We start from the raw sequence: 13,835 nt of genomic DNA, 5'->3' as shown, positions 1-13,835 counted from the left end.
AGGTCATCACCACCAAGCCAGTATTCATTAATGTTAAAAGGTCTTCTTTAGGAAGAAGAAAAAGATCAAAAATATGAACAATAAAATGGCAATAAATACATATTTATCAACAATCAAATCTAAAAAACAAGATAAACAAACAAGCAAAACAAAAACGATCATAGATACAGAGAATGTTTTGATGGTTGCCAGATGAGAGAGGAATGGGGGAGGTGTGCAAAAAGGCGACAGGATTAAGAAGTACAAATTGGCAGTTACGGAATAGTCATAGGGCTGTAAAGTACAACATAAGGAATAGAGTAGCCAAAGAACATATAAGCATGACCCATGGACATAGTCAATAGTGTGGGGGTTGCCTGAGAGAATGGGGTAAGTTGGGTAGAGGGGGGTAAAAGGGGAAAAAGTGGGACAACTATAATAGAATAAATAATAAAAAAGTAAAGTAAAAGAGAAATAATCAAAACAGTAGCATGTGCCAAAAATCTCTAGAGCAAAATATAGTTTTAACCCCTCTGAAAGCTATCCTTGCTTTCATTGGCTTATTTATTTATTCATTCATTTAATTAATATTTGCTGAGCACCTATCATGCCTCAACTATGATCTAGGCACTTGGGATACAGCAGAAGCAAAGCAAAGGCCCTGCCCTCAAGAAGTTTATAGTCCAGAGGTAGAACACAGCAATCCACCAAACATATATAATTTGTCACTTTGTGATAAGACAATAGAAGAGAGTTTAGGAAAATAAATCTATATCAATGGCAGACCATGGAATCTAAGCCAGGTGAGAAGGGAAAGAGGGTATGAGAGGGAATGAGGTGCAGTCAGGTCAATGGATTGGACCTCCCCACCTGATACTTTGGTGAAGCTGGGAAACCAAAGGGAATTCAATAGAAGAATAGGAGATGGAGGTCAAAGAGTGAGAGATTGACACAGAGAATCTGGAGGGGATCCGATTATGGACAATGATGATATATCAGTTTGAGATATAGAAATGGGTAGCTGGGGCAGGTGAAGGACAAGATCGTGGGAGAAGATGGGGGTCAAAGGATTGATAGGATGGGTATTGGACACACTGTCCTCGTGGATCAAGGCTGCCCATACTTATAATGGATGTGGGGCCAGGGAGAGAGAAACAGAGATCCCAGGGCTGAATCTGTGTCCTTCCACCAGAGAACTAAATGGGTGTAAGGGAGAGAGCTGGAGCCTTAAACAGGTCTCTCAGTCTTCTGGGTCGCAGCTGCCTCATCTGAAAGTGAAATAGCACAAATAAATAATCTATAAGATAATTTACAGTTAATAGCTCCAGTTCTGGATGGCTCCAAAGGGACAAGCTGAGATGGTTGATTCAACCCGCTGGCTGCTCTCTCACAGGTAAAAAGGGCAAATTAGCAAGTGTATGAATTTGTCTATCAAAGGAGCATTTAGAACTACACTGTGAATTAGGCATTCCCTTGCGAAATCTACTGGGGAGCCCTTGCTAAGTGCCTTCATTAACCACAAAAGAAAGAAAATTCTATTCTGCCACTAATACCCATCTCTCTCTTCTTTCTCTTCTTTCTGCTATGTCATTCCCACCACTGAAGAGCTGACACTGCTCCTTCCTGATCACATGTGATTTTCTCAACCTGGCATTTAAGAACCTCCACCAAAGAGTCCCTTCTAAACACTCAGTCATTCCCAGTGCTCCCCAACATGGGCTGATCAACTTAAACAATGCTCCTCAGGCCCCTTTACTCCCCACTATCCCTCACAGCCTACACCCTCCCCACACACACACACACACTCACCTCTATAGAGGACAGAGTGATGTCAGCCTAGCACCTGCCATAGACAAGTTCTGTATATGGTTACTGCTCAGTGTGGAAATAACCTGGCTCATCTGCACTTGTCTGAGGGAACCTACTTTCAGACACTGATGAGAAATGGTGACTAGTATAAACCAATCCCCATAAAGAGTGGTCATTTGTTAATTTTTTTTTAATTTTGTTTTGTTTTGTTTTTCAGGCTCTGTGGAATTACACTTAAATTGCATGGTTGTTGAAAATTTACTTAAATATATATTAAAGTTGGGCAGTAATCAGATAATTGGGAGAAATGAGACAGATTTCCTCATTATATACTATCATCGTTCTGTTTCCCTTTGCATTTATTTAACAGTACCAAGATCAGTCAATAACGTTTGACCCTTCTGGTTGAAATCCCCACATCCCTTGATTTATCTGTTAAATGGCATTCAGAAGCACATAAAACTATTGGTCAACACAGTTGTCGAGGGTTTTACATTTAAAGTAATAACATGAAAAATAATTTCAAAGAACCATGCCCCACCCTCACTCACCTCCATTTCTCTTACAGACAATGTCTTTATGACAGTTTTGGTCTCTGTTGAAACTATGTGTAATTTTTGTGATCTGCTGGAATTTATACACCTGGAGAGAAATTTCTTAAGATAAATAAACAAAATACAAGGGCGAGAAGAATTTATTTAAGGACTCACACCCTGGGGAACAAAATCTATGCTCAGTATCATTGTGATTGGAATGTGGTCCCAAAGGGTCCCTGTGTTCCAGATGAAGCCAGAGTATTTTTAGTGCCGCTGCCCTTCATCTCAGTAGGCCTGGATTTGGATGGAGGAACTCATCCTAGTAGCCAGAAGACTTCAGAGTATGGGATTTTCATTCAGTGGTTTTCAAACCAAAAGCATATGCTATTCAAATATAAATGAGCATGGTAATTAATATCTCTTATTCTCTCTTAAACATATGTGAACAAATCAGACACAACATTGTTCTCTATCAGGGTAGGGCACAGCGTTCACTGCTGAGCGATGGAGAAGCAGATGCCCTGATGGTTCACCTGAAAATATGTTCAATAGAGTCTCACCAAGATTGGGTCACTTCATGTGACAATCTCCAACAAAATGATGGCGTAGCTACAAAAAGACACACAGGTCATTTTGATGTGAAATCTCTCATCCAGAAAAAATTAAAAATACACACAGACTTCTCTTTCTCTGTGAAAGGCAGAACCACTGTTTGCAGGGACAGTAGGGACTTGGTTTCAGGTAAGCTCGACCATACTCATACTGGTAAATTCTATGAGGTCATAATCATCTGGGAAAAAACTGAATATTTCTTCCAAATAAACCCAATTCACTGGTACATATGTCACATTAAAAAACAAATTTAGACGTTCAGAGATTTGTCTATAATTATAGAGTAAGGTTATTTGTTATGCTTTTTACATTGCTAATACCCACTAGTCTATGGATATCAGCCTGAACTCTTTTTAGCTATACTCCGTAAGAAATCATGTTAGAAATGCTTTTTCCAATTACTTACTTGCCTGTTAGTTTTCATTGTGGTGTTACATAATTATATATGAGTGTTTCTTTTTAATACTTCTAGTTTCACTTTTCATATTGAAAATTTAAAGCAGTCCCAAATTAATTTTGGTTAAAGATGTGCACTAGGGATTTAATGTTATTTTTGCCAAATGAGTAGAGAGTCATCCTGAATCCTTTATTCAAACAATCTCTCCTGTCCTCCTGATTTGAAATTCCATTTTTATCAAACACTAAATTATCATATCTACTTTGGCCCTTTTCAGGACTATCTCCTTATCTTCTTAGTCTCATTTCTCACCACTCCCACCTTCCACATCTACCTTAATCTCTAAACTCTGGTCATACTAGTCTACCTACAACCCCAGATTGGACCATCCTCTCTTACACACACTCCCTCTCTTTAGAGTGACCTGTCTTCTCTCATTCTCTGGCAAATATCTATCCTTCCTCAGCCCAACTCCACCACTGAGAAACCTTGCTTGGCCCATTCCCCATGCCCAGTCTGGACTAGATGCTACTCCCATGCCCCTGACACTTTATCAACTATCCTCTAATAACTCTACTTATTTTTTTTCCCCACCAGACCAAGATGCTCTGGAAGGCAAGGAACAGTTCTTGTTTATTTGTGTAACCTTCAGTGTCTAGCCCAGTGTTCATTATATAAATTAATTAGACGTAGCCAGTGCCTACTACTTCACAAGAACTACTTGCTATTGCCTGAAGCTTATACTCTTTAGATGCTAAAGGACTTTCCGCCAGCATCTTCAGCCAGGTCTCCCCTAGGCACCACTGGGTGGGCCTGATTCAAAATTCTATTCCCTCTAGACGTCCCTGTCTAGATGTAGACTCACCCATTCCTATCCATGCCCCAAGACACAACATCCAAGGCAATGCAATGCACTCAGATGACCATAGATCCTTTAGAACACTGATGGAAAGAGGGCTTGGTTGTGTCCCCTACCACTCAAATGCCTAGTTCCTAATGAAAACCCCAGTTGAGAGGAATGTCATCACTGAGCAGAGCATCCTTCAGACTTCCCTTTTGGCAATATTCTGTCACAATAACCACATCTGGCACTTTCATGCAGACTCCGATGAATCTGCAAATGGTTGGATGACCTAATTCTCTGGAAAATTCAATAACACAGACCAGAAAAGATTTATCTGGATCATGATCTCATAATTCCCACTTTAAAATTTGACCTAGTTGTTCTGACCACATAAAGAAACAAATATTCTCCTGGACTTAGTGTGGTGCACAAATAAAACCTGCAAGCTCACTCACTGTGATGCAGAATAAAATATTTAGAGAAACATACCATCATCATCACAATTCATTCTGGACCAGGCACTTTACATCCAGTATCTCTAATCTGTACAACAACCCTGCTGGTAGCTATGATTATCTCCACTCTAAATGAGAAAACTGAGACTCAGAAAGGTAAGTAACTTGGCCAAGGTCCCCCATAGGTAAGACAGCCAGATTCTAAGCCTGACTTTGCCTAATTCCACGATTCATTCATTTCTTTTTTAACATTGCCATAGTGCATTCATCCCAATATAAAATACAAATACAAAGAGAAAAGTTCTTACATTGAGAAAAGTTTCATTTTTCTTAAAAATGTTGCTCTGGAAGTAAAAGACACTTTTCACAAGCCAAGAAGTGACAAACTTTTCAGTCTTTCCACACCTGCTCCTCACGTTTGTTTCTCTTTAAATTGAGTGCCCCACCCCCAGTCCTGGAGAGGGAGAGAGGGCTCTCCCAAATCCCAGCCCTGAGACTTGCATTTCCGTGTCATTAATTACTACATCTGCACCTTCAGCACCCAGGCACAGGTGCTGCTTTGCATAAACCAAGGACTGACTTGCGGATTATGCATGGGGAATTTTCCAGTCATAACATTTCTTTCCAATCAAAATTCCACCACCTTTTCAGTTTAAAGCTTGTTTCCAATCATCAGCCCTTGGATTAGATTGCAAGTGAGATGACCTGCAAGGGATAGTGTAGAGCATTACTTTCAGCACTGCTGCTGAGGGGAGGAATAGGTACGCTTGTACAGTCCCAGTGGGTAGATGAAGGGTTTTCTTTCGTTCTCCCCTCTCTTAGGAGGACTGGGTAGAATGCTCTGGTCTCTCCTATCCCAGACTCACTTTCCGCTGAGAAAGTGGGCCATCTGGTGTGTGAGAGTTCACACTCAGTGCACTGAGATTAATGGTGTGCAACATCACTGTATTAAATTCTACCTCTTGCATTTCTGCTCCGCTTGGTCAGCACCCTGGGCAGTCCCTCCTAGGTGGGGCAGGGCTGCCATTCTTTTTGTTTAACCTGTGACTGGGTGAGCATGGCAGGCTTGTAGTCCCAGCATGTGGGTGATTAGATAAGTGACTGTGTACATGCTCTGCAGGCCCAGTTTCTCCCTTGCTCACCCCGCCATGTGGCTGAGCTTGTGAATCTAATAACTCCAGTTTGGGCTGGGTGGTAGAAGCGTGCACTTCAACTCCACGCTGAATATGGTTCTCTTCCAATCCAACTTTTATCAAAGTTTACATTGGGTATCAGGAGGTTCTCTATCTATGAAAGCAATGACACTTTTCTCTCTATTATCCCTTATGTATGTTCCCCATGGGTCAGAATCAGAAAGAGCAAGAGAGCTGAATAGCAACCCAAACATTTAACAACTGAGAGTTCTTAGAAACCAGGTTCTGAAAATATTCTCTATTAACATTGAAATGACACCAAGTCAAGGGCACATAAAGAAACCCTTCTTGACCGCACGATGAGACCTGAGGGATGGATGTCATATTAAAAAAATGATCATTTGCACCCTGCTTTATAATCCACAACATGCTTTTCATATACATATCAAGTCAACAATGCTTTGCTTTGCTGAACCTGGCAAGCAAAGGTCAAGGATTGTGAGTTAAACAGTATGTGGCTGCCAAATACTGCAAGCTACTTTGTACCTAGAAGACTAGGTATTAGGACTATTTTGCAAAACTATAAACTTCTACCCAATCCAGTCTCTCTTAACCAATACAAACAGCTGCCACCCCAGTGACTCCCCATTTTTTCCCTACCTTCTTTTTTTGTTTGAAGAGGAAGATGAAGACTGACATATTGCCCCATTAGTCTTGGGAGTAAGAAAAAAGGGGGGGAAACAATGTGTGAGCAAGGTCCATGGCATAGGCACTGCACATATTTTTCTTCCTCAGTATAAATAGAGTCTTGTTGTTGAGTCCAAAAGGCCAGTTCACAAGGACATAGGTCAGAGGCCTAGTGTCACAATAATATATGTAAAGAAGATGTGCAGTTTGAAATGACTTAAGCCCAACACAAGCCAGCAACATGAAACACCAACGGGGAGGCGGCTGCTAGTGAGGGTGCCGGGGTGAAGGTGTGCTGTCCAACGTTAGGGAGGTGTGTTATGCTCTGCACTAGCAGCGCCGGGCTCCATCCCAGATGCCACACTTGGAAAGAAACGTTGGTCAACAGGCTGAAGAACCATGACCTCAAGAAAGGGCTTTGGAGCCTGTGTTCTATGAGGAAGAACAAGGATGCTCAGCCTGGTGAAAAGAAAAGTGAAAGGAACGCTGATATCCATCCTTCCCAGAAATCCAGCATGCTGCTGCCCCCAAAGTGGACCACCTGAGGTCTTGGGCAGCACTCAACTATGTAAATAGGTACCCCACATGAGCGCTCTGGCGTCCTTACCTGCCTGCCACTCCCGTGTACCGGCTGTACCCAGTGTCAAGCTGGTAGGCTGGGATCAACTAGCAATCGTAATTAAAGTTGAATATAATTAACAACATAACAGTGAGATATTCTTGTTTAATTTCCTGAAGTTGGGAGACTATGACATTCTTGACAGAAGATAATAAATGTAAATAAAGCTCCCCAATTCCAATGAGCATTTGAGTCACATCCAAATGACTGTTCACCAAGCCACTGTTACAAAGTAGAAATTCTCTAGCCCACACACATAGAGTAATTATGTTAATTAATGATCTTCTGGCTCACTACCAATTGACTCGGATAGCCCCTGCTGCCTTTAAATGCTCTAAGAAACAGATAACCGATAATTGCACCATAATTTGAATGTACTTAATGCCGCTGGACTATACACTTAAAAATGGTTAAGATGGTAAATATCATGTGTACTTTACCAAAATAAAAAAAATGTTTAAGAAATGCCATGGGGTAATGGTAAAAGTATAGGCTTTTGAGTCAGTCAGAAAGGAGCATAAATTCTGGCTGGGCTACCTGCTGGCTCTGTAGCCTCAACCAAGTTGATAAACCTCTCTGAATCCCAGTTTCCTCCTCTTTAAAATGGAGTAATAATGCCCACCCATCGAATGCGGTAAAGAGTGGGAGGTAAGGAGCAGAAATGATACAAAGAAAGCACCCAGTGCATGACACAGCAGCTGAGGATGTATTAGATTCATCATAAGGACCAACAGGTGGAATTTACAGGAAGACCCACTGGCATTCAGAATAAGGAAGATTTGCTAACATAATATTATCATACAGTAGAAGAGACACATCCACAGAAAGACTGTAGCTCTGTAAAACCACAGCTCTGGAGAAACAATAACCCAAGAACCAGAGGTTCAAAGGGGTTCACTCTGCAAGACCGAGGCTCCTAATCCATGCCATAGGGCGAAGAGGCCACTGTTAACAGCACACACCCACTGTGCAGTCGCAGGCCTGCCAACAGGGGTCACTGTTTCAGGCCACCAGCCCCATGTTTCTGATCACATTATTTGCTTCAGTTCCCTACCAATCACCTCGGAGAGAGTGTGTGTCCTCTTCCTGATCCTCCTTATGGCCGCAGTCCTGCCATCACTGTAACGAGAAAAGCCACTTGGACTCTTATTTGTATGAAATCAGAACTGTGTTCCCACCTCAGCCACGGATAAAGCTGAAGCAGTGTTGTCCCCTCCCTCCAGGACAGCTGGTTCGATGAGCACTGCACTTTTCTCAAGAATGTGGAAGACACTCAGTAGTGGGGAGGCTTGGGAAGTTGGAGCACCTACCTGGTATTTGCCCTCTCACTGAAACCCTTCCCTCAGGGTCCTAGTTGTTGTCTTTAAGCCTCTGAGAGGGGTCAGAAATGAAGAGGCAAAGGTGAAGATTACTACTCCAGTGCACAGCTTTAATAACATTTCCTAGATTGTTTTCCAGCTTCTCTGGGCATCGCCTTCTCAGAACTCCCACAGAACTGTATAAACCTCTCTTACTGCCTTATTTTGGACTATCTGCTTAAGTATCCAGATCTCTAGACACTGTGATAAACGTGAGGATAGAGACTATGTCTCTTTCTGTTTGTATTCCCTGCACCTTCCAGAAGCAAGTACAAAGTAAGGTTGTAGGATGAATGAATAGAGAGCTGGGGTTGAACAGGCTGAAGAAGAACAAGGAAAGGAGGGTAAAGAAGAAGAAAAAACTACCAGAGGGCACTGTCTCCTTGCTTTACACACTTTCTCTCAGGTGATGGTTTAATCTTAGTAAGAATCCAACTGGGGTAGGCACTATTATTATCTTCTTCGAAGAGAACAAAGAAGTAAAGTAACTTACTCAGAAATGTCCATTAGTGAGTGATGAATCAAGATTCAACCCGTATCTGCCAGTTCCTAAGCCCAGGCTGTTTTCTCTGACATACAGCTCAGCTCCGTCTCTTTCCCTGGTTCTGTGTCTCTGCCCTATCTCTACTCTGCACGACTCTCTGCCTATCCTTAAAGCTTCCCCAACAACCCAGAGATCTGTTAGTTTTATGACAATTCCAAGTCATAAGGACATATGCCAAAGCATTTCTGTGTTCTTCAAGTAGAAACTATTTAAAAGAATAGATTAATTATACATTAGTGAGATGTTACTTTCATTCTCACAAAAGTGATAAAATACCTTTGCTGTGAAAATATGGTAGGAAATAAACTACCAGTTATGCTTCGTTAAAAAAAAAAAAACAGTTCTAATGAACATGAACCCACATGCTAAGAGAAAATTGGGATATAGAATTTGAATTGGGATCAGCAAATGAATAGATTATATTCTCTTGTCAATGACTAAAAAGTTTTAAATAGTGTGCAAATCATGTTAATGTATTCATCTAATTGTATCTTCCCAGAAGGATCAAATGAGTTAGATATTTTCATCTCTTTTTTAAAAGAGAGAGGCAGGGAGGGAGAGCAACATTGATCAGCTGCCTCTGGTACGCACCCCAGCAGACCAGGGACCAAATCCACAACCCAGGTGTACGCCCTGACTGGGAACTGAACCGGCGACCTTTTGTTTTGTGAAACAATGCCCAACCAACTGAGCCACACTGGTCAGAGCAGATATTCTCATCTTTCAATGCAGACAAACCTATTAACATTGTCCTTTCAAGTTTATCTAATGCTTTTTCATTTTATCCGAAGCTTATAAACTTCTAGAAATTTATTTTGCTTTCATTTTTCACAACGGATTATTTAAATCATCTAGAATTAACAAGAAATAGAGTGAGATGAGGCTATAATTTGATTTCCCCTTACAATTAATCTCTCGTTCCAACACAATTTATTGAATAAGTCCTCCCTTCTTCACTAATATTTGAGTTTGGTCATGCATTTATTTCATGTGTACCCTCTTGTCCATTTCAAACACCCGTTCTACCCAAACGTATTTGCCAAGACTTTTTTCAGCAACATGCTCTTATAATTACTTTAATCTTCTATTATTTTTATATCAAAGACTGAAAATACACAGTTATACTATTTTTTTAATGTCCCTAGATATTCTCATCTGTTGATTTTTCCAAATGAAACTTGGAATCATTTTGTTAGCACGATTCTGAAGCATCTGAGGCAGTGAGCAGGCAACGGGGGAACAAGTACCGGCCCCCTTCTCTCAGGCAAGCAGTGCTGCCTTTTTATGTGAGATGAGACAAAGAAAGTCCATGAATGGTTTTTCTCACCCTACCTTAATTTCCTATAATTTGTGGAAATTTGGATTTAGGAGCTTCTTTTCTGTCAAGCAGAATTGTAGCAAAATTGGTTCTAGTGAAACGTACACTAGACCTGTTAGAATGGATTGGATGGTTATGATAAGTGCTGGGCTTTCTGAGAGATAGAACCACTTAAGTACAATGCCTGTGATGTGTGCAGCAGACAATTTCAAAATTACTTAGAAATCTAAAGGGAAAAATATTGTCAGAGAGGTGGATTGTAGGTGAATGATTTCACTATCAAAACTGGACTGTGTTGTTTTGGAGTAAGAGAAAACTTTTTTAGTTAAATAGACTTTCCCCCCAATAATTGATAGAATATTGGCCCAATAAAATAGTCTTTAGTATGATTTAGCAAATTTAAATCACACTAAAAAGTGTCAATTTGAATTTTGAGTATTTATGGCTTTCCTTGTTTTTTAGGTATTTTCTTGAGAAGCTGGGAAAGGATGCATCAGGGGATGTTAAACAGATGCCATTAAACCATTATAATTGTTATTTTAAGGAGAAGTTAGAAGGAAGCATATTAGGTGCTCTGCTGAGTAACTACCACCATCTGACCCAGAGTCTAGATATTTTCTAAGTTAAATTTATGCTACTTTTAATCAGCACTAGGAAAAACCTGGTTTAAGAGTAAAGGAATGTGCTTAGAATCCAACAGGCTTGAGTTCTAATCCTGCCTCCACATAAACCTATTTGAGGACTGCCCTGGCCAGGTGGCTCAGTTGGTTGGAGCATCATCCCATACACCAAAATGTTGCAGGTTGAATTCCCAGTCAGGGCACATACCTAGGTTGCAGGTTCGAGCCCTGGTCAGAGCATATATGGGAGGCAACTGATCACACTAATGTCTCTCTCCCCCTACCTTCTCTCTCTAAAATCAATAAAAACAAACCCTCAGGTTAGGATTAAAAAAAATAAAATTACTTGAGGAGTTGCAGTCAAGATGGTACAAAGTTAAACATGTTACTCACATCCTCCCACAACTATGTCAAAATTACAACTAAATTGCAGAACAACCATAATTCAGACCTGCCTGAAATCTAGATTAATAGAAGTCCTACAACTAGGAATTTAAAGAAGCCACAGTGAGATGGTAGGAAGGGGAGAGATGCAGAATGGGCTGGTCCCATGCCACGTGTGGCAGATAAAACTCGGGAGGGATATGTCATGTGGAGAGTGAGGGGTCCCATAATAGACTGTCAAGCCCAGAGCTCCAGTGCTGGGAAGAGAAGTCCCCATAATGTCTAGCTTTAAAAACCAGAGGGAATTGAGGCTGAGTGAGACAGAGGGCTCTGGAGTTCCAGACAGTTCCTCTTGAAGGGCCCACACACAGACTTAATCTGACTCACTTTTTCTGAGCTCCAGCTCTGGGATAGCAGCACAAAAGGTACCAGGGACATATGGGAAGAAACTGAACTGTCTGGCGTCAAGGTGAGAGCTGGAAGAACAGCTTTCTCTAAGACAAAAGTGCTGGCAGAAGGCATTTTTCCTTTGATGAGCCCTTCTTTACAGAGCTGGCAGGCAGGCACCATGCCGAAGTCTCCATCAACCTGGCCATCACTGTTTTCCCTCTGGTGATTCCCAGAGTCTCTGCTCCACCAAACTTGAGGGCCTACCTAAGCTGTTTCCAGTGCCTTTTCCATACAAATGGCCTGTCTTAGCTCATTCTTCAGATTTTCCTAAAATCTCTCAAACAAGCTTTATCTGCCCTTGGTAAGCCCTATACCTCATGCTAAGTGGCCCCAGGCCTGACACTAGCAGCAACCAGACTTGTTTTGCAGCTTGGCCTCTCCTGGGTACCTCCAAGCCCAGCACAAATAGCAGGAAGCTGCAGATCACTTTTTAGCTCAAGCTGGGTGGCCCTGCACAGAACACAGATGGTAGCTGACCTTGGCCTACACTTCCTAGGATGCCCCAAAGCCAGCACTCCTGGTGGGCAGTTTCAGACCACATCAAAGCACCACCCAACCACTTCCACAGTGACATACTCAAAGGGTGTACTCAGTGAGCACCAGAGCACTACAGAAGTGCCTACTGCTCTGTGGGGTGGGCGCCTGAACACCTGCACCTCCACAGTTGTCGGTGGTCAAAGCCAGTCCTTGAAGTGGATCAGCTTGAGGGTAAATCCCTCCCATTGACATACCAACAGTAATTAAGGCTCAAGTACAACAGGAGGAGGAGGGTATACACAGCACACAGGCAGGGGTGAGGGGAAGAGCACAACTGGAATGTCCAGCTTGCATGATCAGGGAGGCTGTGCCACTGGACGCTAAAGAACACCTACTACATTAGGCCACTCTACCAAGCCCAGGAGACATAGAAGCTCTACCTGATACATAAAAACAAACACAGGGAGGCTGCCAAAATGAGGAGAAAAAGAAACATGTCCTAAATGAAAAACAGAACAAAACTCCACAAGAAGAACTAAACAATGGAGACAAGCAATGTACTAGATCAAAGTTCAAAACACTGGTTATAAGGATGCTCAATGAACTTAGGGAAAGAATAGTTGAAATTAGAGAGAACTTCAACAGCATAAAAAAAGACATGGAAACCATGGAAAAGAACCAGTCATAAATGAAGAATACACTAACTGAAATAAAGAATAATTGATAGGGAATCAACAGTAGAGTACATGAAACCAAGAATCAAAACAGCAATTTGGAATATAAGAGAGCAAAAAACATCCTGGCTGGGTAGCCCCGGCTCGTGTGGCTCAGAAGAAGAAAGGATAGCCCTGGCTGTGTGGCTCAGTGGATTGACTACTGGCCTGTGAACCAAAGGGTCACTGGTTCGATTCCCAGTCAGGGCACATGTCTGGGTTGCAGGCCAGGTTCCCAATAGGGGATGCATGAGAGGCAACCACACATTGATGTTTCTCTCCCTCTCCTTCTCCCTCCCTTCCCTCTCTAAAATTAAATAAATGAAATCTTTTCAAAAACAAATAAGAAAGGATAAAAAAAATAAAGATAGTGTAAGGTGCCTCTGGGACAACTTCAACCGTACCAACATTCACATCATGGGGGTTCCTGAAGGCGAAGAGAGAAAACAAGAAGTTGAAAACCTATTTGAAAAAATAATGACAAAATGCTTCCCTAACTTGGTGAAGGAAATAGACATACAAGTTCAGGAAACACAGAGAGTCCCAAATAAAATGAACCCAAAGAGGTGCTCGCTTCAGCAGCACATATACTAAAAGTGGAACGATACAGAGAAGATCAGCATGGCCCCTGCACAAGGTTGACATGCAAATTCATGAAGTGCTCCATATTAAAAAAAAAAAAAAGATGAACCCAAAAAGGAACACACCAAGACACATCATAATTAAAATGCAAAAAGTCAAAGACAAAGAATTTTATAAGCATCAAGAGAAAAGCAGTTAGTTACCTACAAAGGAGCTCCCATAAGACTATCAGCCAATTTCTCAACTTTGCAGGCCAGAAGGGATTGGCAAGAAATATTCAAAGTGATAGGACCTACAACCAAGAGTACTTTACCCAGC

At 41.6% G+C, this 13,835-nt stretch overlaps 1 non-coding gene across 1 annotated transcript; it reads left to right on the top strand.

The window, feature by feature from the left end:
• Positions 1-13,501: 13,501 nt before the first annotated feature.
• Positions 13,502-13,608, top strand: LOC112304632 (U6 spliceosomal RNA). Its single transcript, XR_002974765.1, has one exon. It is a non-coding gene; the product is annotated as a U6 spliceosomal RNA (small nuclear RNA).
• Positions 13,609-13,835: the final 227 nt, after the last annotated feature.

This window comes from Desmodus rotundus, chromosome 1, assembly GCF_022682495.2.
Source record: "Desmodus rotundus isolate HL8 chromosome 1, HLdesRot8A.1, whole genome shotgun sequence".
Lineage (NCBI taxonomy): Eukaryota > Metazoa > Chordata > Mammalia > Chiroptera > Phyllostomidae > Desmodus > Desmodus rotundus.
Note: the sequence above shows the minus strand (reverse complement) of the source record. Positions and strands in the feature narration are given on the sequence as shown.